This window comes from Mytilus californianus, unplaced genomic scaffold (assembly GCF_021869535.1).
Source record: "Mytilus californianus isolate M0D057914Y unplaced genomic scaffold, xbMytCali1.0.p SCAF_5, whole genome shotgun sequence".
Taxonomy (NCBI): Eukaryota; Metazoa; Mollusca; class Bivalvia; order Mytilida; family Mytilidae; genus Mytilus; species Mytilus californianus.
This window is the reverse complement of record NW_026262701.1, coordinates 58435401-58460388: the sequence shown is the minus strand read 5'-3', so window position 1 is coordinate 58460388 and position 24988 is coordinate 58435401. Positions and strand designations below refer to the sequence as shown.

The 24988-nt window shown below is 31.6% G+C and overlaps 1 long non-coding RNA gene across 1 annotated transcript; it reads right to left on the bottom strand.

Moving 5' to 3' along the window:
• Window positions 1-1536: 1536 nt before the first annotated feature.
• LOC127702981 (uncharacterized) lies at window positions 1537-6757 on the bottom strand. Its single transcript, XR_007982612.1, has 3 exons — window positions 6221-6757; window positions 5250-5345; window positions 1537-2575 (listed from the first exon to the last, which is right to left on the bottom strand). It is a non-coding gene; the product is annotated as an uncharacterized LOC127702981 (long non-coding RNA).
• Between the last annotated feature and the right edge of the window lie 18231 nt (window positions 6758-24988).

The window sequence follows — 24988 nt, the reverse complement described above, 5'->3', positions numbered from 1 at the left end:
TTAGTATTTCGGTATCGAAATGTCAATTTGTTTATTTTGTTGTTCTATCAATAAATAAATTGTAATTCAACTTCTGATGATAAATTGCAGAAATAATTTCATTCCGAAAGTAATTATCACCTCCGAAGCAAGGCGGTTTGTGAAGTTTAAAACATTGAATATAGAATTGTTATGGATGTTTCTACTAATAACTAAAAGGTCATATTAATTTCTTTAATAACCAGAATGGATTATGTTCCGGTCGTGTCAGCCCGATATATTCACTTTACTAACACGCAGATAATTATAATTTTAACAGAAATTAAATGGTGAATTTATTTTCTAAATAATAGTAACAGGAGGGGATGGAAATACAAGAAGTGGAATTAATAAACGAAATAAAAATAACAAACAATACACAGGAAACGTAAATATTTAGAAACACGATCTCACCAAAAACCAAGCATGAACACAGGTCAAGGTCAGCAGTATCCTTTTCACTGGCAATAGCCATGGTGCTACTCAAATAAAAATTCGATAAACAAATATATGTTGATATGGAATTTTATATTAAAGACCGGAAATGGCAATTGGCTAACCCTGAAACATTACCAAATCTATTGACCATCGGTACATGTAAGTTTCCTAACCCTGCATCATGTCTGTATATAATGACAGTGTTTTCTCAACAAACAATTATAGACAAGAACGTTACCGATCAAAACAGAACAGACACTGAAGTGTGGATGGATCGTTGTTGCATTGACAATCATACTGTATCTTCTTTTTTCATATTGAGAAATATAATATAACAGAGATAGATAACTAAAGCAACATGAAACACTTTAAGAGCCAATCTGCCAGAAAACCATGCAAAACTGTCTGAATGTCACTTTTTCCAAATGAGTTCATATTTGGCATATTGGTGCACCTTAGTAATGTAAATAACCACACAAATTTTTTTGGGAAAATATTGAACCGATCTGGATATTTTTTGAGCACCATGTTTTAACAGATGAAATTGCTCGAAAACAGCCAAAATAAGCCTTTTTTGGCATATTTCGCTGGTTTAAATAAAAAAATATGGTAACATTTATAATTTTTTGATAGTTGTTCCTAGTAATACATCACTTTAAGTGTAAGAATGCATAGAATTAACAATGCTGTCTATTAAGTGTATGTATAATCTAACTGTTTCAATATGTCTTATTTAGCTACATGTCCAAAATGGCTGATTTTGGTCATCTTTCAGATCCAAAATACTCCAAGACCCGTTTATTATTGTAAAACAACATATCTACTTGCAAAGTATAACTATATATACCCAATCAAAAAAAATATCAAGCTCGGCAAATAATGTTGGTGTCTGGTATATGCCACAACAAAATGGGGTAACCTGCATATTCAAATTTTCTCAATTTTGCCGTCTAATTTGTAACTACTGACATATGATAGGATCTGGACTTATAAATAAGTATAACAACAAATGGAAAAGAATAATTTATGTTTCATTTAATACATTAAGAAAATAATCATACATAAATACAAATCATTCATTATAAATCTAGAGGCTCCCAGGAGCTGAAATAGATCGTATTGACAAATTGTGCACCTAAAACGATAAAAAACACATATTTCAAACGCAATCAATTTGAATCAGAAGTTAAACAATTCAGAATAAGTTCAGACTGTAAAAAAAAAGTTTCTTCTGACCACTTTTGCAATTTATTCTTATAATATATTGATATAGTTGTCGGATAGTAGCAGAAAACTGTGAAAATTTGTAAATTTACACATTTCAGGGACAATAGCTCATAGATGTTATGTCCAATTTTTCAGAAAAATTTTGGGTATTCAGATCTTGTCATGTTGATAGTTTTTAAATTTTGTATACATATATATATGTATGACACTTCTTCTAAAGTTATTAAGATGATGGTTTAAAAGTGAAAACTGTAAACAGATGATTTAAACAGACACTTAGTGATGGAAATTTTTTTATGACCCTTTGAGCCTAGTATGCTAACAAGGCAAGATTTGCCAGGTACCTATATCTATGTTGCTGCAATGTGGTCAATACAAACATGAAAATCATAAGTGCTTCTAAAAAAAAAATCCCATAACTAGACGAAAAACAAATTACTTAGTCTATATATACCAGTGCAAAATTTATAAAGAATTTTGAATGAAATTGGATAGCTGTTAAGATTACTGTACCTATAATGCTCTACATCACATCCTCGGAGATAACAGAATTAAAATAAGTCATATGAATCTTCAAATTTCAATAAAGTTGAATGTGTTTTTTTATACTTGAACGGCTATAGGTTTTACTATAAAACAAGTGTACATTAACTTTCTTGTAAAAGAAAAACCATAACATTAAAATCTCCATAAATGATGAACTGTTATTTTTTGAGACATCATCCGATGGAAGATTTAACTGATGTTTTAAAGTTGGAAAGTTTCTGTTGCTTGTTTGGTTGGTTGAAATTGTTTCTGTTAGAAGCATTATCAGTCTCCCAATCTGATGTTGACTGCTGTGAAAGTTCAGTTGTTGTTGACACTGACAGAAAGGTTAGCTGCGAGTCTAAATCTGAAAACCACAAAACATACATACATAAATCAGGCTGTTAGTTTTCATATTTTTTCATTTTCTTATTTTGGGGCCTTTTATGGCTGAATATATATGCAGTATAGGTCTTGCTCATTGTTGAAGGCCATATGGCGTATGAAGACCTATAACTTTACTTCTATGTCATTTGTTCTCATTGGCAATCATACCACATTTTTTTTTTAATTTCATATATACCACTGACAGGAAATAAAATTGACAACTTTTACTGTAAGTGGATGCAGTTACAAAATTCTCCCAACTAAAGCCAAATCAATTTTGCAGAATAGTTATTTTCCACTCCTTGTAAGCATGTCCAAATAGCCCTTAACATCTTTACAACAATAAAAATTGCCTCCATTTGGTTTGGCATGTCAAATTACCTCTCAATATAATTTTACATTGAAAACAGACAATGGTGATAATTTGACTGCTTTTAGTGACAATCTTTGAAATGGTGGCCATCTTTATATCTGTTCTCTGTGTCAAAGTACAGCTAAATATCAATATTCTTTAAAATCAAACTCAACAAAATTGAAAATTTTACTCTTTATTTTCTGTGTCCATCTTTAAAAAAAAAATTTCATTGTTTTGTTGGCATGTCAAAAGTGCTATAATTCCTTAATGTCAATTTTCATATAAGGCCATCTTGAAAATGTTTGCCATTTTGGAAGAAAAAACAACCTTACTTTGTTTAGCAAGTCAAACTACAACGACTATCCCTAATTAACAATTTTCATTAAATTAACCAGAGTTGAAATTTGTGCCATCCTTGGTGGCCATCTTGAAAATGTTTGACATCAGATAATCATCCACATATTGTGCTTTTCTTTTCACTAACATGACTAAAGTTTCATTTAAAAAGATAACACCAGTTATCTCAGAAAAAGACAAATTTTGTGGTAGATGAAGAAAAAATGCAAGTTTGGACAGAACATTCAAGCTATAACAGCTCTAAATTTGTAATGGGATTACATATTTGACAAAGAATAGGTTTCTAACACAGAATAAATATGGTATAAAGATAAAGTTTAATAGATTCAGCATATCAGAGAACCCTAAGATCAAATTAAGATTATAAATTTAGTTTAATTTTGGACCCTTTGGACCTCAATGTAAACCAATTTCATAATAGGGCCCAAAAACTAAATACAGGTTAGATTCAGGCTGAATCAGCATCTTTAAAATTATTGTTGAAATCAAACACAGTTAAATTATGGACCCCATTTGAACCAACTTGAAAACTGGGACCAAAATCATAAATCTAAGTACATATTTTTATTCAGGATATTTGATTATTTCTATTTATCATTCAAAGAACCCTAATTCATTGTAATTAGAGTTCAAGTTTTGTTAAAATTAAACTAAGTTAAAATTTGGACCCTTTGGACTTTAAAATGTGGACAAATTTGAAAACCGGACCAAAATTAAAAATCTAAATATAAAACATTTGCATTTTGTATATCAAAAGAACCTCAAGAATTCAAGTTGTGAAGAAATAAGAAAAAAAATTTTGGACCATTTTGAAATCAATGTGAACCAATTTAAAATGGGGCCCAATTGCAACATCTTAAATTATTTAAATACATTGTTAGATTTAGCATATTAAGAACCCAAATAATGTATTTATTTTAATTTGTTCTTGTCCTAAACATGCATGAACTATTTGCCATTGGACATTAGCATTACCAACAACCAATCAATTAATCAAACAGGTGAAATATCTTCAAAAGTACCAATAAAAATCTCCCCCTTTTATATTTGAAAAAGTAAAATCACAAAAATACTGAACTCCGAGGAAAATTCAAAAAGGAAATTCCCCAATCAAATGGCAAAATCAAAAGTTCAAACACATCAAACGAATGGATAACAACTGTCACATTCCTGACTTGGTACAGGCATTTTCTTATGTAGAAAATGGTGGATTGAACCTGGTTTTATAGCTAGATAATAAACCTCTCACTTGTATGACAGTCGCATCAAATTCCATTATATTGACAACGATGCGTCAACAAAACAAACAGACACAATAGGTAAAATTGTCAAAAATAGGGGTACAGCAGTCAACATTGTGTTATCATCTTAATCACTATAAAAACAAACAAATGTAACGAAGAAGCACAAAAAGGCATGCATCAAATTTAACATCCTCATTTTGCTTATATTATACGATTTTATATATCTATGTAAAATCAACCCATAAAGGATGGAAGGTTTTAAGTACTGGCGTAAAATCGCGCGTTTGAAATTCGCACAGGTAGACATAAAATAATTTTGTCGTTCAAAGTATGACAGGATACATAAATAGAGAGTCACGTAAAATGGATATCACAAAAAACAGAGTTAACAGTAAAAGTAATACGTATTAATAAATAAAATAATTGAAATGGAATGTATGAACAGTTGATTAGTCATTGTTAGTTATTGAATGGAAACTATAGGAGCCGCCCAATATAGTACTACAAATTAAAATTAGCGAAGTGATTTTTCAATGGGTAAACCAAGTTAACACAAAGACCTGTTTAATAAAACTGATGTACAAATGTATAACATGTAATTGTATAATTATGTTATTATATAAGTGATTACATATACTTTGTATGATTACCATGTTATACAAACAGTTAAATTAATATATAAGTTAATAATAACTTACCAATATCTTCTTCTATACATGTATTTAGTTTGACCTGGCTATTGTCACTTTTACAAAAATTCATCTTAATTGAGCATTGCTTGCATATATATAGCCCTACAAATAAAAAATGTTAAACTATAAAATAATTCTTCAATTTTGTTTTACATGAAATAAAATATATCAGACAGGAAATGTAGGGTAGTGTAGCATCACTGTGCATGTAGTTTAAATGTATGTTTTTTTCTTTTAAAAAGGGCTCTATAAGTAATCTACATACATGTACATGTACATGTAGGGTCCTAAAATTGAACTTTACAAAAGTTTGCAATGCTTTTGATTTTTTTAGTCTCCATGGCCTATTAGTTCATTAAAAAAATATTCTTCACTGGATAAAGTTGTCTAGTGTTACATGTACAGTATGTTGTATGTAAAACATGTATTTGTAGGAGGCTTTTCCACGAGATAAAAGTTTTTTAGTAGACAAAGAGCTGAACAACTTCCAGTAAGAACTGAAAATATAACTTAGGGGAAGAGAATAAAAACCTGACCTGCTAAACGTTGAATATGTTGAAATAGATTTTGATTATTATCATGATTCTGGTCTATAAATTGATTTTTTAAAGCAGAAAATAAATATATATTGTACCCTGGTTAATAGCTTGAAAATTAAAATTCTGTTTTAAGCTGACAAGGACATAAATATTTTGACCATTCTAACCCTCCCCCTTGCTTTTTTAATCAAATGGTCCCAAGACAGAACAATGTATATACGGATATATATTATTGGCTTGCACTTTGCCATAGGAAATAAATAAGATGTCTTAGAAACAGGTCAGGTGTAAAAGAATATTCGCATGCCCCTTCAACACCCACCCCCCCCCCCCCCCCCCCCCCCCCCTTTTTTTAATCTAGCTAATGTATCAATTGTTGGTCCCCTAATTTCAGATTGACTATATGGAACAAATGAAAATTGATTGTAAGATTTGTACCTGTTCCTACTGGAATAACTCGTCCTGTATACAGCCTGTTTTGAAAGGGTGAAGATCCTTGGTCAGCTTTGGCTTTGCTGGAAGAGGGTTGGACGAGATGTTGACATCTTGCTTGACTATCATGTCAATGAATTCCATAAAAGTCCCTGTACTTCGAGCATATTCAAAGACAAGATGATGTAACAACCATGGGAAAATAAACCACTCCTCGTCTTATATAAAATAAGGAGTCCTGTTGGAAATTCTACACCCTAGTTTTCAGTATTATTCAGACTTCCTAAATGTAGATGAATGGTAGTCTGTATCTGTATAAATATGTTTGGTTACCAATGCTGGTTTCAATACCACGGTAGAGAGAGTGTCGTTGATTTATTGATGGTGCACCAGAGCAGTTTTGACACTCTCAGTCTCAATCTCAATTTTGGTGCGAGCAAGGTGGTTCCACTCGCTCACTTTTTTTTTACGAAGAATGATTTAGAATACTTTTGTTTTGCTCGTTGAAATCTAAAAACACTTTTTGCTGCATGTTGATGGACTTATTTTTCCAATCAATATTTATCATGTTTATTCACTAAATTATTGTCATGATTGTCAAATTTCTTGGCAGTAATTTATTTTTTTGGAAATGTTATTTTGGTCTTTAGTGCATTCAGATATCTTAAACAGTTTGTAATATGTAGATGTATAAGGCTGGGATAGCCCACATGCTCATCCTAGATTATTAAAGTCACAAACTTCACTGTAAACATTTGTCTGTCAAACCATCACTGGGAGCTGACATGTTTGAGATCTTACCCAAGGGAGATAAGTCAATGGAAGAGCATAAAAGATGGACTCCCTGGTTTCAGACAATTTATTGATTTTTGGACTTGCAGTACAAATACGTCTTATTTCATTTTTCAGACAAATTGATTTTACTTATTCGAATGATTTTATGGGCCATTTTAGTACCAATTGTGTTCAGAATTTAATTAAAATCAAAATCAAAATGTGTCAATTTGGGACTAAAATCACCATTCTTCCAAGGCATAAATTAACATATAATAGTCATTTGCCAAGCTTAATATTTTGTTTTGATATAAAACATACCCCATAGTTAAAACCGATATAAGTTGCAAACAAATCCGGAATGGGTCTTGCAAGATAGAAGCGAATGAAAACCACGTAAATTCATGTATGAAAAACCCCGCCTTTGTCTCCCTGCTCCTGGCAATGTGCCAAATCGTTTAAATTTTCATTTGTATTGATCATAACATAGTAAAATGGATGAGTTTCAGCTGACATTACTCTTAAAACTCAACTATCCCATTTAATATGCTTCTGGGTCATTCTTAAAAGGCATAAAAAAGTTGAATTTTTCCTTGGTTTCATTATGAATTTACAGAATTATGCAAATGAGGCTGTTACTAAAAATAGATACGATTCTGGGAAAAATTAAGTGGTCAAATTCTTTTATTTTATGTCAAGGATTAAGATGATGTATAAAAATTTGTCAAGTTGTGATTGTCGATTTGGACGATTTTCTGAATATTGCATGGTTTTCTGGCGGATTGGCCCTTAAACAACTTTAGGTGATCAACATCGTGGCTCTAAAAGGGCTAGCAAGTGGCATCCAATTAAACCAGCCGGGGTAAGCCTTATATGTTGACAGTTGCTTAATGCAAAACGAATGTATCATATTTGGTACTTAACATAACGCTGTCGAATTCGTAAACAGCTGCAGGCTATAAAATATTTATTTGTAATAATATTTTTTTCTTCCGAAATGCAGGCAGATCCATATATTAAGAGACAACATTGTTTATACTTTGTCAAAATTAAACTTCACAAAATATTGTATTCACTAAAACAATATGCATAAGAGTACTACAAGAAGTTATTATGAGAAGCTAAAAAAGGACTATCACCATATATTGTGTTGTCAAGTGTTACCATAAATGAAGTCATGCATCCCCGCCCTTTTCTCGGTATGGTGCGTTTTTTCCCGGTACGTATTATAAGTAGATATAAGAAGATGTGGTATGAGACAACTCCCCATCCAAGTCAAAATTTATAAAAGTAAACCATTATAGGTCACTGTACGGTCTTCAACACGGAGCCTTGGCTCACACCGAACAGTAAGCTATAAAGGACCCCAAAAAATTACTAGTGTAAAACCATTCAAACGGGAAAACCAACGGTCCAATCTATATAAAAAACGAGAAACGAGAAACACTTATGAACCACATCAACAAGGACTGCATAACGCGTGCTAGGATAATGACATATTTGTTTACATCTGCTATTTTTAGAATGATCTGTATTTATAAGGAAAGCTCAAGCTCAATTCGAATGTTAAAACACTCATCAAAGATACAAGGCATATATCTAAGTATTCACAAAACGTGTTTCATCTTTACAAGACTCACCAGTGGCATTCGCATAAAAAAACTCATTTCAGACGGAATAGCACACCCTAAATTTTACGGTGATGTTGTTTACCGAGCCCGGAAATTTATATACGATCCGGGTAAACTTATCAATCTTTTAAATAAACTTATTCTAAAAGGTTACCAATTCAACACTGTAATTAGATCTTTGAATATTGTTTTATTGGTATAAATATTGATTTTGTTATCAGTAAATTAAAATCATACGAATAGTTTTGTTATACACATATGCACTTTAACGGTACTGCAATCTGTCGATCCTTTATTTTGGCATTGCATAAGGTCATGTTTTTCTCTGACTGTTAATGACGTCTTTAAACTAAATCTATTGGATGTTGGATGTATAGTGATTGATATTTTAGTCAAAGATACATGATTTTTTTTATAAGTTGTTATTGGCTTTGAACTAGCGAGTACTCTCAGATCTGTACTTAGTGTCCTTTTTGTTGTTAGGGATGAGGGATTGATAAATACCCTGCCACGTCCGGCCTGTGTTTATGTTTGATGTTTTTCTGCTTTGTATCGATCTGATGAGTTTAGCCTTTTTCAACTATATTTTATAGTTTGATCTTATGTTGTGCTGTTAAACCACTGTCCCAGGTTAGGGGAGGGTTGAGCGCTCACACACATGTTTAACCCCACCACATTCTTTATGTGCCTGTAACAAGTCAGAAGCCTGTAGTTCAGTGGTTGTCGTTGGTTGATGTCTGTCATATTTGTTTTTCGTTAATTGTTTTTTTTTTATATTAGGCCGTTAGTTTTCTCAATTGAATTATTTTATATTTTTCATGTCGGGGCATTTTATAGCCGACTGTACGGTATGGTTTTTTCTCATTGTTGAAGGCCGTACGATTGCCTATAATTGCTTACATCCACTTTATTTGAACTTTGGTGGATAGTTGTCTCATTGGCAATCATACCTCATCTCCTTATTTTTATATCGAGGCCTCATCAATTACAAAGTTGAAGAGCATTAAAAATCAAAAGGTTCAAAAACTAGTCAAGACAGTATGCATAAATACAGATGAAAGTACAATCAATCATTATAAAAACATAAAAAAAGTCACGCATGTATTTTTAAATGAACAACTTTATCAAATGTATCCTGTAATGCTGGTTGACATTTAGACAAATAGTTTCGTGCAATTCAAGTCTTATAAAAATATATCATTCAGATATAGAAATGAAATATAGAAAAATATATACAGAGGGAGATCGGTATCGTTTTCAAATCATGCAGGACCTAGTAACATTTGAAATGTTATTCAACACAAGTTGATAACAAGACTCAAATGTCAATCACAATCTAATGTAATTGAATTGTCACTTCCAATGAAGTCATCTGTTACATTTAAATGTCAAATTTACGCGTCATCTTAAGCATGACATTTCTAAGAAAATTAGAATATAATCAAGTTTTCTTCGAACGAAATTAATTGTATTGAAAATTCTATAAGATTTTTATTAAATGAAATGAAATTATCCTACATGTTAATAATAAAAGGTAAAATTGACAAATAGCTAAGAAAATAACATATGTCGCCATATTGAAAACTTCTTTTCTTTGACAATAGATATAAGTATAGATACACTATAGATTAGAAAAAAAAGACGATCGTTGTAGCACATATGTTTAAATTATTCCTTTGTTCAATCTTAGTGGTAAATATAGGGCACTGAGGATGGGAAAGCTAAAATGTGAAACAATATCTAGGCTTCTGTCATGATGGAGCAGACAGGAAACTTAAGGTAAACAGTGAGAAAACATTAAGGACCTAAATGTTAACTTTTTTTTTGTGTGAAGTACATTACTGTAAGAAAAAACGTATTAAAAAGTTTGTTCATTCTGTCGTATCATATAGAATGATTTAGAAGAAGCTATATTATGATACAAATAAAAGGAAACAGGCTGCTAGTATTCAGAATAATTATGCTGTTAAACCTTATTCAAACACTGTTGAAATAAAGTCAAAGAAATAGCAACACATAATATTCCCGACCCCTTTTCACTGGTGTCATGGGTACTCTTTCTGTAACATAAGTAATTACTGAGTTTGAATATAAATATTTAGTCCATAATTGTGTTGTCTGTCATTTGATAAATGTTCTTTTCAACAAGGAATGTGGAGTTAAACGGAAAGTCGCCATCCCACTTACCGATACATTGTTCAGCCAATTTAAGTAATCTCTCTCTATATATATATCAAGTAAACAGGATACAATTTTGAGAATAACTTTTATATGTAAGTTTTTTAAAGAATAACTTCTATTCTATGTCTAATTTTATGTTTCACATATTATGCAACTTCTTGACAAAAGGAACTCTTAAAATTGGAATTTAATATAAATATACATTAATATACTACAGATATTTTATGACTTTACTTTAATCAATGAACGAGTTCCTGGTGCGAGAGAACAAACTTAATAATATGTCTCATATTTTCAGCTCATAAATGTTCTGAGTTCGTTTTGTTGGTTTTTATAGCAACATGCATGAGTGAAACAAAATGTAAAATATGCGTAAAATATCGAAAAATAAAACCTGTAATCATCAATATATACCAAAAATAGAATGGAACATATTTCAAAATAGTTATGCTTTGCGACACAATAATATCTGAAGGGTATATATGATAATAATTACATTACTTCACAATTTATGTTTCATGAAAAATCATTGCTTTTGATTCGTTGAAAACTATATCGCGAGGCAGTTAAGGAATGACTTTAATATCCCTTTTGTCTATGAAGAAATAACATAAAAATGTGGTGCACAATGAATAACCCGCGTAGCGAGTTATTTGAATGTGTGCACAACATTTTGGAGGTTATTTCGAATAAACAGAAACAATATTACAGTCGTTCCTTATAATTGAATTCTAAATTCCCTTTTTAAGAAGTAAATCATGAAAAAACGTTGATGACGTCACGGTCACATGACAAATTATGTCTATGAATTGATAGACAAAAAACTTTCAGCCAATCAGAAGACGTGTTACATCCAAAATTAAGTTATTCCAATATCAAATTGTATTGCATGACGGCACGTGCTTCTCATGACAACTTCACAATAACGATAGGAAAAACAAACGAAAAGCTTTTATAAGAAAATTAAAAATGTAATTATAAGAATTGGATTCTTTTTTTGTATTTTTATTGGGTTGTAAAAGCGTTAATCGTGCGACCATTTTTAAGATTCCACGCTTTTACACCCCGATAACATTACAAAAATGAACCACTCAATTCTTAAATATATAGTTTATCACTAACCTTGTCATTCCGTTATTCATTGTTATAAATTTCATTGTAATTTTGTCATCATCAACATATATTTATTTCTAATTACAGATTTGTCCAGAAATAGCTTCTACTCAAACGAATAATGCCCGTAATAACTTCGACAGAAAGAGACATTTAACTCGATGATTGGATTGCGGTGGAGGAATTAAGGAGGTACTTGACTTTTGGAAAACAAGAATATTCTTCCGCATAATTGAATTAGTATGTGTTTATAACATTTACGTTCTCGTTCACAAGCGAGAAAAACAATTTGACATTTCAGCTTTGTTCATATTAGGTTGTACGTCATCGTGAATTCGACACTTAGTTAGATGTAAATGACACAAAATGTAATCAAATAAAATCTATAATTTACTCTTTCTTTGTATTGAAATTGTTTTTTTCTTTCTAATCATGCATTTAATAGGATTTTTCTCGATTCTTCTTATGCTTCTACTTCATGCTCTTTAATTTGATCTATAAAATGTTATTTGTAGTATAAAGATATTTTCTAATCCATCATAAACAACAAACTAAAAGATAGTCGGACAGGGTTAGCATCTCCAGGTTTGCATGCATCGTTTATGGATAAACTATGTATTGCCTCGGTGATCTTAATATGACAGTTTACTCGCCCCTAGTGCTGGGGACTGTTGATTCTATCTCCGGCGGGTTAAATCAAATACTTAGAATAGGTACGATGTATATGCTGCTTCTCCTTGTCCAGGTATGGTGACGACTGTTGTCATAACCACCATTTAATATACTTCAAAGTCTTTAACTCATACTACATTGCTGCGAGGACATTGTTGTGACATATATAAGAGGTTTTCTGCAACATTGAGGATGGTATAGAGATTCTCATATCAAGTTATCATTTTTACATCATAACTTCGCTTGAACTTCATAATTTGTCATAAAGTAGTGATTTTGATAAGTTCGTAAGAAGCGCATAAACTGAACGTTATAACTGATATGTACATGATGTAGGTGTACATGATTTAAGCTGTTGTAATTTTTCAGATTTGTTTCTAGCATTCGTAAATTCCCTTTTTTTCATTGCTCTCAATGCACAGCTGGGAACATTTAAATGACCTAAAAATTCTTATCGTATTCAATGTTTTTTTTATTATTTCTAAGATTTTTCATGTTAGTGTTTATTTCTTTTTGATTTGTTTGTTGTGTTTGATAGTTTTGATTGGTTGGTTTTGATTTGTTTTTTATTTTGAAGGTTTTAGCCTAATTATTTTTGTTGTTTTTCTGTACAAAAGGCATCAATTGACCACAGATATAATCCCTGATTTTAAAACGAAATCAATATGAGTGGGTGTACTATGTCCATCGTTAAATGAATTCTATAAAAAATAAGAAGATGTGGTATAATTGCCAATGTGACAACTATCCACCAGAGCTCAAATAAAGTGGATGTAAGCAATAAGTTGTAGGTCACCGTACTGTCTAACCGTTGTTGATGGCTTGTTCTGATCAACGTATATCCTAACTATCTTACATTTGTGAAAAAAGATTTATTTTTACTGAGATCATCTTAAAAAGACCGATTTTTAGTCTAATATAAACGGGAAAGATCGATCTTCAATCAAACTTAAAAGTCTACCTTCAGAGGTAGTTTCAAATAGATTGATCTTTAATCTAATGTAAACGGGAAAGATCGATCTTCAATCGAACTTTAAAAGTTTACCTTCAGAGGTAGGTGTAAAAAGATCGCTATTTCTGCAAGTGTAAACCCTGAAATCGATCGCGTCCGCTCCATCTAAAAGTGAAAGTGATATATTCAGATATGAAATTAAATCTGCGCATGTTCGGCGTAAATAATACACGTGTTTAAAAATAATGGATGAGACAAGAAGAGAATCGTTGAGTCACATTTCCAGGATTAGCTGGAAATGCACCAAAGAGAAACATGAAAATGTTAAGCGAATAACCACGGGAAAAAAGACAGGATCAACGATTTCGAAGAAACATATTCTATTTTCACCTTTTTCACTTATTTACGAAAGGTAATGTAATTAGGTCAGACCGGTTTTTTTTCATTGCAAAAATAATATTACATGTATCCTTTATAAGAATCCATACTTTTGATTTGCAGAAAACATAATAAATTCTATTTCTCAATAAAATGCAACATTAATGACAAAACGTGCTTTCCATAACAACGTCAAACAAATGAATAGGAAATCGAACGTAAAGATTAATATAATTCGTAATTTCATGATTGTAGCATATGCATGTAGTTATAGGAATTGAATGTATTCTTCTTTTTGTAATTTCATAGGTTGTCAAAGCGTTGATCGTGTGCACATTTGTAGTATGAAGAGCGCTGTTTACACGATATACGCTTTAACATCCCAATAAAATTACAAAACGAAGAATTCGATTTATAAGTATATACGCACTGGAATTAAAAATATCGATCGCCATCAATTCAAGCTTACTAGAACAAATGTGAACGCAAACTGATCGATTCATATACAGATCCGACGGTTCAATTTCGTAAAAGTGTAAACATGATCGTTTTTACAATGTTAACATATTGTATTTATAAAACAAATTATTGTTACACTATTTCAGCTGTCGTTCTTCAACTTGTATACATGTATCATATATATAGTTATTCACAGATTATGCTTTACTATGGTTATACATCAACTTGCACGTACTATTTAAGAGTAGGTTGCGGAACTGTATTTTTCAATTAAGGTAGTGTGGGTGTCTACTTCATCTTTGATTGTTAAAATACTAGTAACAGAACACAACAGGTCTAGATTTTTAATCAAGTCAGCAAAATTTAATGCAGAGATGCAATTAAAAGAATTTGATTTTGCATTTAAATAAACACAATTTTGTGATTTTAACTTTCTAATTATGGTATTAAGGGGAGTAACTCGGGAATAGCATTATTTTTAACGGAATCTACATGAAAGTTTTATATTCTATGTTATAGCAGGAAAATGAACGGTAACCCTATTTTGTCTTTGATATTCTGTATAAACCATACTAAATGCGTCATTTGTTCACAACCTATTCTTTGTATCACATTTTTTAACATATCACAATATAACCTACATTTTGGCAAAGTACGAAAAAATATTTATTATAATTTTTTGTTTATATTCCCATACCACCTCAAGATGTCCAGATTACACATCTTTGACATTAATTTGTAAATTCGTTTTTCTAAGTGATCTTCAAATGATGGTTCAAGAGAAATCGTATAGTCAGTGTTCTATTATTGACATATATGCATTGACCTTTAGAGAAAGAGAAAAGCAAGTTTCAAAAAAAAAAAGGTGAAACCTAAAATGTGTGTACATTAAGAATGGTATTCAACCATGAAGATACCAATGGCAGAATATTGTAAATGTTAAATTGTTTTGTTATATATTCCTTTGAAGTCATCCAAAACCAGAACGAATGACTTATGTGTTAAAGATAAGACTGAGCTTGCTATGCTTGGATAGAATTTAGGTTTCATAATCATGCATTTGTTAAATAAATACTAAAAGATAGCCAACACATTTTATTCATCAATTGCGGGCCAACTTAAACATTTACGTTAATTAGATGGTCCGTAATAGACAACCAACTTCTTGTCAAAATTTCAAAACGCAAAATTCAAATCTGTGCTTTTGAAATCTAAACATAATTAAAAAATATCTTAAATAACTCTGTTGAGATAATAAAAGTATAAAAAAGCATTTTAACAAAACTCGCATTGTAAAGTATTTATTAACATTACAGAACACTTAAAGATACCAATGATTAAAACCGTGCACGTGCATCCAGATGGATACATTTCCATAGTTTGTTAAGTGCATATCAATTTTGTACAAAAGGTATGATGCAATATGCACACTAGTTTATAGACTAAATAAATCTGAAATAAAGAGAAAAATCCCTATGATGTCGATTGATTTTACACACTTTAAAATCTACTAAAGTAATTGTTATAAATGAAAACGCGTGTGAAATGTATTCAACTTACTAAATGCATAGTTCTGTTCTTTGCAAAATGATGATTTAACCACTTTTAAAAAGTTCGCTGAGATTATTTAATCAGAAACTAAAAGTCCAGAATTCTTGATTATTCAGATTAGCAGAAATGATTTAAATTTTACAGTTACATAACTAATGTATTGTTTTTCATTGGAATTTCCAGGATAAATCTCAAGTTATCAATTTCTTTTTTAAGTCGAGTTTTACACAAAGATCTAAACATGATACATATGTATAAATTCATATTACTACTATCAAATATAATGCCCAGGAAATATGTTCAAACTTAGCGACTTTTAAATGATATACGGAGGTTGTTGCCTGCTTATTAATTGGCCGTTTCAGAATCTTAAGGTAAGTTTATTGTTCGTACCCCAAAATAACAACAATGTCACGTCATTGGTTGAATTTCCATTGTTTTGGACGCTTTCTGATTTGGTTATACTTCCTCCAGAACTAGAAATTAAAGAAACAACAGACACCGACGGCTTCCTCCGCGTCATTTTTAGACGACTTATACCTCAACAGCGACATCACATGCTCAAATATAAATCATTTCAGAGTTGAACTCTGTAAATAGTAGAAATTTAAACACATTTTATCCAACAGTTTAATAATATTCTTAAGTAAGAAAGAAAGAGAATATCAGACTATAAAAGTTTTGTTTAAAATGAGTTAACAACAGTGAATTCTGTATATACTAGTTAAAACACTGTCATACAAGTGCGAGATTTAGCTAGCTATAAAACCAGGTTTAATCCACCATTTTGTGCATAAGAAATGCCTGTACCAAGTCAAGAATATGGCAGATGTTTTCCATTCGTTTGATGTGTTTGAGCTTTAGATTTTGCCATTTGATAAAGGACTTTTCGTTTGGAATTTATCTTGGAGTTCGGTATTTTTGTTATTTTACTTTTTTTTAACCAATCACGATGTTTTGGTGTTCACTTTTGAAAATATTACTTAGAATGCATTAGATTTTGAAATTGCATATTGTTGCATTGCATTACGCAGATTTTCTTATTTTGTGTTATTTCACGGTTAAGTAGTGCCACTCGTTGCTATTGTACCAAATGTCTGAAGTTGAGATAAAGGGAGTTTCATATACTTGGGTTTCTAATTCAAAAAATAAATCATAAAAATTACCAGGCTTATAATATTGTAAGCCAGACGCGCACTTCGTGCAGATCGACTGAAAATAAAGTACTAAGTTCAGGAACATTGAGGACCAAATATTCCAAAAGGTTTTGCCAAACACAAATAATCTTTTCCTGAGGTAGCAAATCCATAGTTTTTGAACATTTAAAAGTGTTTTAAACCGTTATTTTATTCATAGTACCATGAAGTGATGATGATAATGCAGCTGTAAGGTATTACTGGCAGCACTGACATTTGAAGAAACCGGTGTTATATACTTAATCGCCGCCAAAAATTGTTTAAACTATCTAACAAAATGTAAATAGGCAATGTAGGGTAATGGCATTACAACGACAATCAACATAACAACAGTAGTAAAAAATCAGTTATATGATACACGACGCAAATATTTAATAACATAAACGCTACCAATGTTTATGCACCAGATGCGCATTTCGACAATAACTGTTTCTTCAATCATGCTTGAAGTCAGATATTTTAATATTAAAAACTGGAGATCCTATAAACCTAAAAGAACAAAAAGTAGACAAAGCCGGGCAAGGAATAAGAGCTTTGCATGAGGGAGATATATGTGAATAATAGGGATGTTCGGTATACTTCCACGAGAAAATTTGTGAATAAAACGAGGACCTCGAGTGATGCTGTAACATATAATCCATCATTACGAGAATTAGCAGTTTTTTACTTCCCAAAGTAGGCAATCAAATTTGTTTAAAAAGGAAGTATTCCCTTAGTCAGTCTAGCTGTATGAGATCAGAGTTTACTGAGTCATCGCATAAGGCTTTATATTGCCTCCCATCTTGCAGTATTTCAACCCTTAGCAAAAATCGACTAAAATTTCATATATTGTTCTAAAAAGTGCATGTTATGGTTGTAGTTAGCGCTCCTGTGCTGACATGAAATACCATGGAAGCATTCATTTTCTGTAAATTTACTGTTAAAAAATTATTGAAATCAGGAAAAATACTAATATTGTATTTCTTACCACTGGAATAAATTTACTTAGCCAAATTTGACACAACATTTCCAGATTTTTTGGTGTTTATGCTACTTGAAATTTGAATTCATTTAGCCTTCATACTGTTTGGATTTGACTGCGACTGACAAGTTTTACATAGATGAATCGCGTGTCTGATGTGCTATATTATTAGTCTTTTCTAAACTAATGAGAACCTGCAAGATGAAAAAATTGGCCTAGTACGGATCGCTTAGTTAGTGCGTAGAGATTATTCCATTTCTATCAATTTGATAATAATATTTTGTCTGGAAGAGCTAATCAGCTAATAAAGCAGGTATAAACATAAGGATTATGTTTTTTAAGTTCTAAGTAATAACATGCTTCATTTGAAACATTCTCATTTCAAAACGGGTTTTTTTTTTGTCTAGATTGATAAAGGTTGGTAATTGGTGTTGCAGAAGTGGAAGGTTGGGCGACGTCATGATTTGGTCAATTAGCAATGTTGTTATTTCTCTTAGGTAATACAGAACGCATTCAATCAAACACACACGACGTGTAATGTTTTTATTTTTAACCTACTAGCGGTAATAGTATCTATTGATGAAGTGAAACATTTCTTCAATTAAGGATGCAACAAAAACAAATATCATTGTCACTAATACATTTATAGTCAATCTGAATCGTTGTACTTTTGATATTTGATAGTGTTCTAACATTAAACCACTATCCCGTCCTCCTTTCCGCGAATGTGACCTACCGAATTAGAAATTACAGGGTTACAAGAAATCAAATATCATTGTCACTAATACATTTGTAATAGTCAAATCTAAATCGTTGTACTTTTAATGTTTGATAGTTGATAGTTGATAACATTAAACCACAATCCCGTCCTCCTTTCCGCGAATGTAACCTACCGAATGAGACTTATGACCGGGTTTGTACTAACATGAGCACCACGACGGGTGCTACATCTGGAGCAGGATCTACTTTACCTTCCGAAGCACCTATGATCAACCCCGGTTTTTGGTGAGGTTCTTGTTGCTCAGTCTTTAGCTTTCTATGTTGTGTTTAGAAGACTGTTATTATTTACTGACAAAAATGTTGCATGGATGAATTAAAATTATAATTCAAAGTTTTAGAACACATGAAAAGAACACAAATTAATACACGATAAAACTCAGGATATGTTGGACCAGTATTTTGAGCTATAAAAGGTCTTTGTTTCGTGTCTCGGGACACAGCGAATAGGTAAAGAAATGTTCCTGTCTAAAACAGGTTGGTGCATTTTCAATACAAGTGTATATCTATATAGGTTGCACTTTGTAAATAGCTGTTTCACAAACCACGCCTCTTTTGGGGAGGTATATAATATTCATATATATTTTGTTTTGTCTATTTCTGGTTCCCAGATATGATCTCTATGGTAAATTCATAGAGACATAACTTGGGGAATGTTACCAGTATAAATACACATGGATAGCGACCAAATTGAATTCCTAGGAAAACACAAAGCGCAGGGAGGGGTAGTATAGAATTTAAGTATAAGTTTAAACTCTTTGAAGTTCGGGGCATAAAAATGTTGAAAATATGCCGCCTATGCTTTGACCTTTGAAAAAAATAGTAGTGCGTATGAACTTTCCATTTTAGGATATAATGTTTCCAAGTAACAGTGGCACAATTTTAGATTTAAAAGGAGTTTCTATAGGAAATTGCATTGTCTATATTTACAGAAGTGCAACCTATAGTTGTACGTCCATGTACAATATTACGAACAGCCTATTGATGAACAGTTTTCAAAGCATAAACACTCGAAAAGATAGATAGAACGACATACAAATTATGATGGTTTAATGATATGGTTTCGGTAGAATATAACTTCACACTATAAAATGATATTTAATCAATAATTTACCAAAGAATTTGTGTTTCCTTGTATTAATTATTTTAATTAATTAAAACAATTTTAGTTCCGTAGTGATGATTTTTTTCCTCTGAAAGAAAATAAAAATATTTCCAAGGACAGAAGCATCTTGTAGACGAAAAAAAGAAATACCCCCCAACGAAAGAAGAATCCTGCATAATACATGCACATACATTCGATGGTTTTGAATCTTAAGTAATAGATAGTTAAAATTATCATAACAGCACAGTTCACACTTCAAGTTACAGAAAACGGTTATTGAAACTATAAACTAATATCGACTTTTAACTACAGTAGTAACCTTTTTAATGTTTATGTAGGATAATGTCCTTTATAACCTTACATTACTAACATCATTATCAATTGACCAAATCATATCGTTGCCCTACCTTACATTTTTTCAACACAGCTATGTAACCTTTTTCAAAGCAGACAAAGAAAGATTACAACTGAGAATGACTCAAATGAAGCATATAATTTCTTTAGACTTACAAACCATAATTTGATTACTTTACCCGATTTGCTAATTGATTTGCTCTGCACGAAAACAAATTGAGCCACCTTATGATAATAATGTAGTAATGTATTTATTTCACCTAATAACCCTTAGTCAAAACATTTTTGTTTCTTTTAAAGGCTTTCTGACCGATTTGATACAAAAGCTAACTTAAGCAAGAAAAAAGTAAACAAGAGTAAAAAAATAAAAATAGATGCCGAGAGTGGACATCAAACACTATTGTGTGTGTGTGTGTGTGAGAGGGTGTGTGTGTGTGTGTGTGTGGGGGGGGGGGGGGGGGGGGGGTTAAGGTGTAAGTTTTGTTTTACTCTGTTAACTGTTAATCATAAAATGAATTTATTACAATATTGTCGAACACATGTAGGCCAAATATTTTTCTGATAGCATTTCGATGATGAATTTAATATGAGTATGGTTGATGTGCACTGTAAACACAAACACAATCTATTACATTACAAACAAGAATGAGTCCATAGTACACGGATTCTCTATTCGCACTATCATTTTCTATGTTCCGTGGACCGTGAAATTGGGGTCAAAAACTCTAATTTGACATTAAAATGAGAAAGATCATATCATAGGGAACATGTGTTCTAAGTTTCAAGTTGATTGAACTTCAACTTCATCAAAAACTGCCTGACCAAACCTTTAACCTGAAGCTGGACAGACAGACGAACGGACGGACGGACGGAGGAACGAACGAACGAACGCACAGACGGAAAACATACTGCCCCTCTTCTATCGTAGGTGGGGCATAAAAATTGAAGTACTTTAATTTGTTTGTGAGGGTTGAGATAGTCGAATGTAATTCTTTGGTACTGAATCAAAACTAGACTAGCGTATTTGGTCTACTAATTGAGTGCATATCAGTATTATAAGCAACAAGGGCATCGACATATAGTCCATATAGTTGTCAATTTGCTCATCTATCTGCGTGATCACATTGTTATTGAGCATAAGTTCTTCCACAGTATTATTTCCTGGTATCTATCATGAGTTCAATTGGAACGCAATGAAGTTTTACTATCATTCGACATCAGTAGAAGATTTGTTAGCCCTTTTTTTAACTGCCTCTGTGTTAATGTTTTATCGAACTTTAGTTGTCGTAAACTCATAAAAGCGTCAAGGTGAACAATCTTTGTGAGCATTTCCACACTATTATTTTATGTGAAATAAAATTCTATCTAGTTTTTCGACGTAATCGTTATAAACTTACAAAATGGTAAATGTTAGTGAATGTGCGTACTCAATACATAAGATCAGTAATTTAAGACTGTTATAAAACATCATAAATTGAGGTGCAAACGTGTTTAAATTTTGTGGTTAGTTCTCCCTAATTCTTTTTACTTTTTCCCATATGCCTCCAAAGTGTCAATTTTTTTTAATTTCTAAAGAAAGTTTTTTTTCCTGAGGGAGGGGGGGACTAAATATACCTTAAAATAAGCTTTTTCTCTCCAACGAGCTCTTACTGGCATCAATTTGTCAGCTGGTTTCTAGATATTTTTTATCTTAATTCTTTCGTTCAATAGTCTCTTCATTATTATGGTTTATTTTCATTTAGTAAACGTATACCTACAAATACCCATACAATTGCAATAAAAATTCTTTGATTTGCTTCCTTTACTTGTAATAGAAGAGGAAAGATATATTTCAACTATTGTTATTGTGAGACTGTACATCTATACAGAAGAGATCTAGAGAGGCACACCTAAACTACTGTCAATAATTTTTTTTTCTTTTATGAAATTTTATTTGAAATGATTATAAAACTATAAGTTTTTGTGCATTTTACATTAATACAAACTTTAAAATTATTCTGAACTTTTTTATTTTCACAATACAGTTACGACTCAAAAACCATTAACGATTTATATTTTGTAATTATAGAATTCTAATTTCATAACAATTTTAGAACATTATCAAACGTAATTGCATAATTATCTGAAAGTTTTCTTTCAACATTGGTCAATATATTAACATCTTTTAAAAGTACAGCACTTTTATCATTTTATCTTCAAATTATTTCACATTTGTTTTTGTTTATTACCTTATTATAGAATATATGAAAGTGTGCGAAAACAATTGGTATTTTGCAATTGACATCAGTGGTTTCCTTGTCTTTCAGATTTAATTAGGAAACTGACAGCTTTCTATTTTTAGTTTCTAAGCTTGTGTGCATTTCCTGCATCATACAAATGTCACATATGCAAATGCACTTAACTAACCATCAAAATAGATCCATCTGAATGCATGGTTTCAAACGTACGAATTATAAAGTGTTATGTAATGCTTTATATATTCTTTTATTTATATATATATTTATACCGATCTCTTGAAATTAGTAGGGCGAATGTCCATGTGAATATTTTACCAGAAGGATCATTCTCAGGAAGTCTTTGAATATTTGTAAACTTCACAGTTAAGATATATTTCTGATTTCACTTCACATTTTGAGATTCTAACAATATTTGTTCGATATGTTTGATTATTTAATCGATTTTCTAATGCTTAAATAGATTATATTCTGGCATTTTAAATGACAGCGAATAGGAAGAACGAGAAAGGTACAATTCTAAGAGAAGAGGATATGGTTTGATCTTACGTAACATGCTGGCTGTCATTAGTGTAGCAGGAACTGGTGACTTTTCCAAATCACTACCCGTTTTTGGTGCTACATTTTCGGAGCACCTGAGATCACCCCGAGTTTTTAGTTGGGTTCGTATTGCTCAGTCTTTAGTTTTCAATGTTGTGTTTAGTGTTCTGTTGTTTGTCTGTTGGATGTTTTCTTTTATAGCCATCGCGTTGTCAGTTTATTTTCGACTTATGAGTCTGAATGTCCCTTTGGTATCTTTCGCCTCTCTTTTTCATATTGTTCAAAGCAAAATATAGAGCGGCGTCAACTCGATAGTACTACGGCAGGTTTTGTAGTTTCCGAGGATGTGGATAACTTGAAAAGCCTCATATTAACCCTTATTTTGTAAAAACCTTCACTGAATGTCCTTCATAATTTAATTATTTGCTGTTTTGAACATTAAATTTGATTTCAAATATGGAAAGTTTCCCCCGAATTTTTTTCTTCGATTACTAATTTGTTATATCTTTATTGGAGAGGATTAATTTAGAATACTGGTTTCAATCAAATCATGTAAGACTTGGAAGTCTTTTTTTTTAAATATACAAACTGTATACATTGATGTTTAATTTTTCCTTGCAGTTGCTAGTCCAGTTTAGGTACATGTACAAATATACGCATTATTCTGTATCACCTTTACAATAACAAATAGTCTAATAAAAGTTTGTTGACCTTCTTAACCAAATGAAGAGCAGCGTTTGCATTTTTGAGGAAATGCAATTAGTTCATTAAGCTAAACCAAGGACATTTTACAGACATTTTAGTTTTATTGTATTGTCCATATGTAATCCCTTGTTAAAATAAAACTTGAAAGTGCAATTCAATCATTCTTGTTTATTGAACATTCCAGGTTTTGAAATGTTATATGATTGCATAATACAAAAGGAATTTTATATTTTGAAAAACACATGCAGTAATGTAAATTTGATTTGTACTCCTTTAGTTACATAATAACAAGTAGAAAATATTGCAAAATGCATGTCAATTTTTTTATTCAAAATATATTTAATGGTTGTTGTAAAACTTAAAACACAAAGTCTAGGTAACTAAAAACTGTATGAAATGTATGGCACCTAAGCTGTCATAGACTTGCTGCTGGATGTTAGCGCTGAGGTTCATCGTTCTACTAATTAGTAGCTGTTAACACTATTAGCAGTAAAAAATAGTGATTACAGTATTCTATGAAATTATTAAGTTGCAAACATCCACCTCATAATGCCCCTTTAAACAAGCAATACACTTCAAATTTAGGAACTTCTTAGGAAGAAAGAAAAGAAGTTAGCAGAATTCCTTAACTTCACTTTCCGTTATATAGATGATGTTCTCTCACTAAATAATTCAAAATTTGGTGACTATGTTGAAAGCATCTATCACACCGAACTTGAGATAAAGGATACAACAGATACAATTAAGTCTGCCTCATATCTTGACTTACATCTAGAAATTGACAATGAGGGTCGGTCAAAAACAAAACTTTACGACAAAAGAGATAATTTCAGCTTCCCAATTGTGAACTTTCCATTTCTATGTAGCAACATTCTTGTTGCGCCTACATAAGGAGTATATATCTCCCAGTTGATACGATATTCCAGGGCTTGTATTTCCTATCAAGATTTCCTTGATAGAGGGTTGCTGCTTACAAGGAAGCTATCAAACCAATAGTTCAAAGTGGTGCAGTTGAAATCGTCCCTTCGTAAATGTTATAGACGCCATCACGAGTTGGTTGACCGTTACGGTTTCACAGATGACAACGGATATGTTCCAATTGTCGTAACTACAATCCCGTTCTCTTTTCCCCGAATGTGACCTACCGAATTAAACTTATCACCAGATTTGTACTGACATGAGCAACACGAC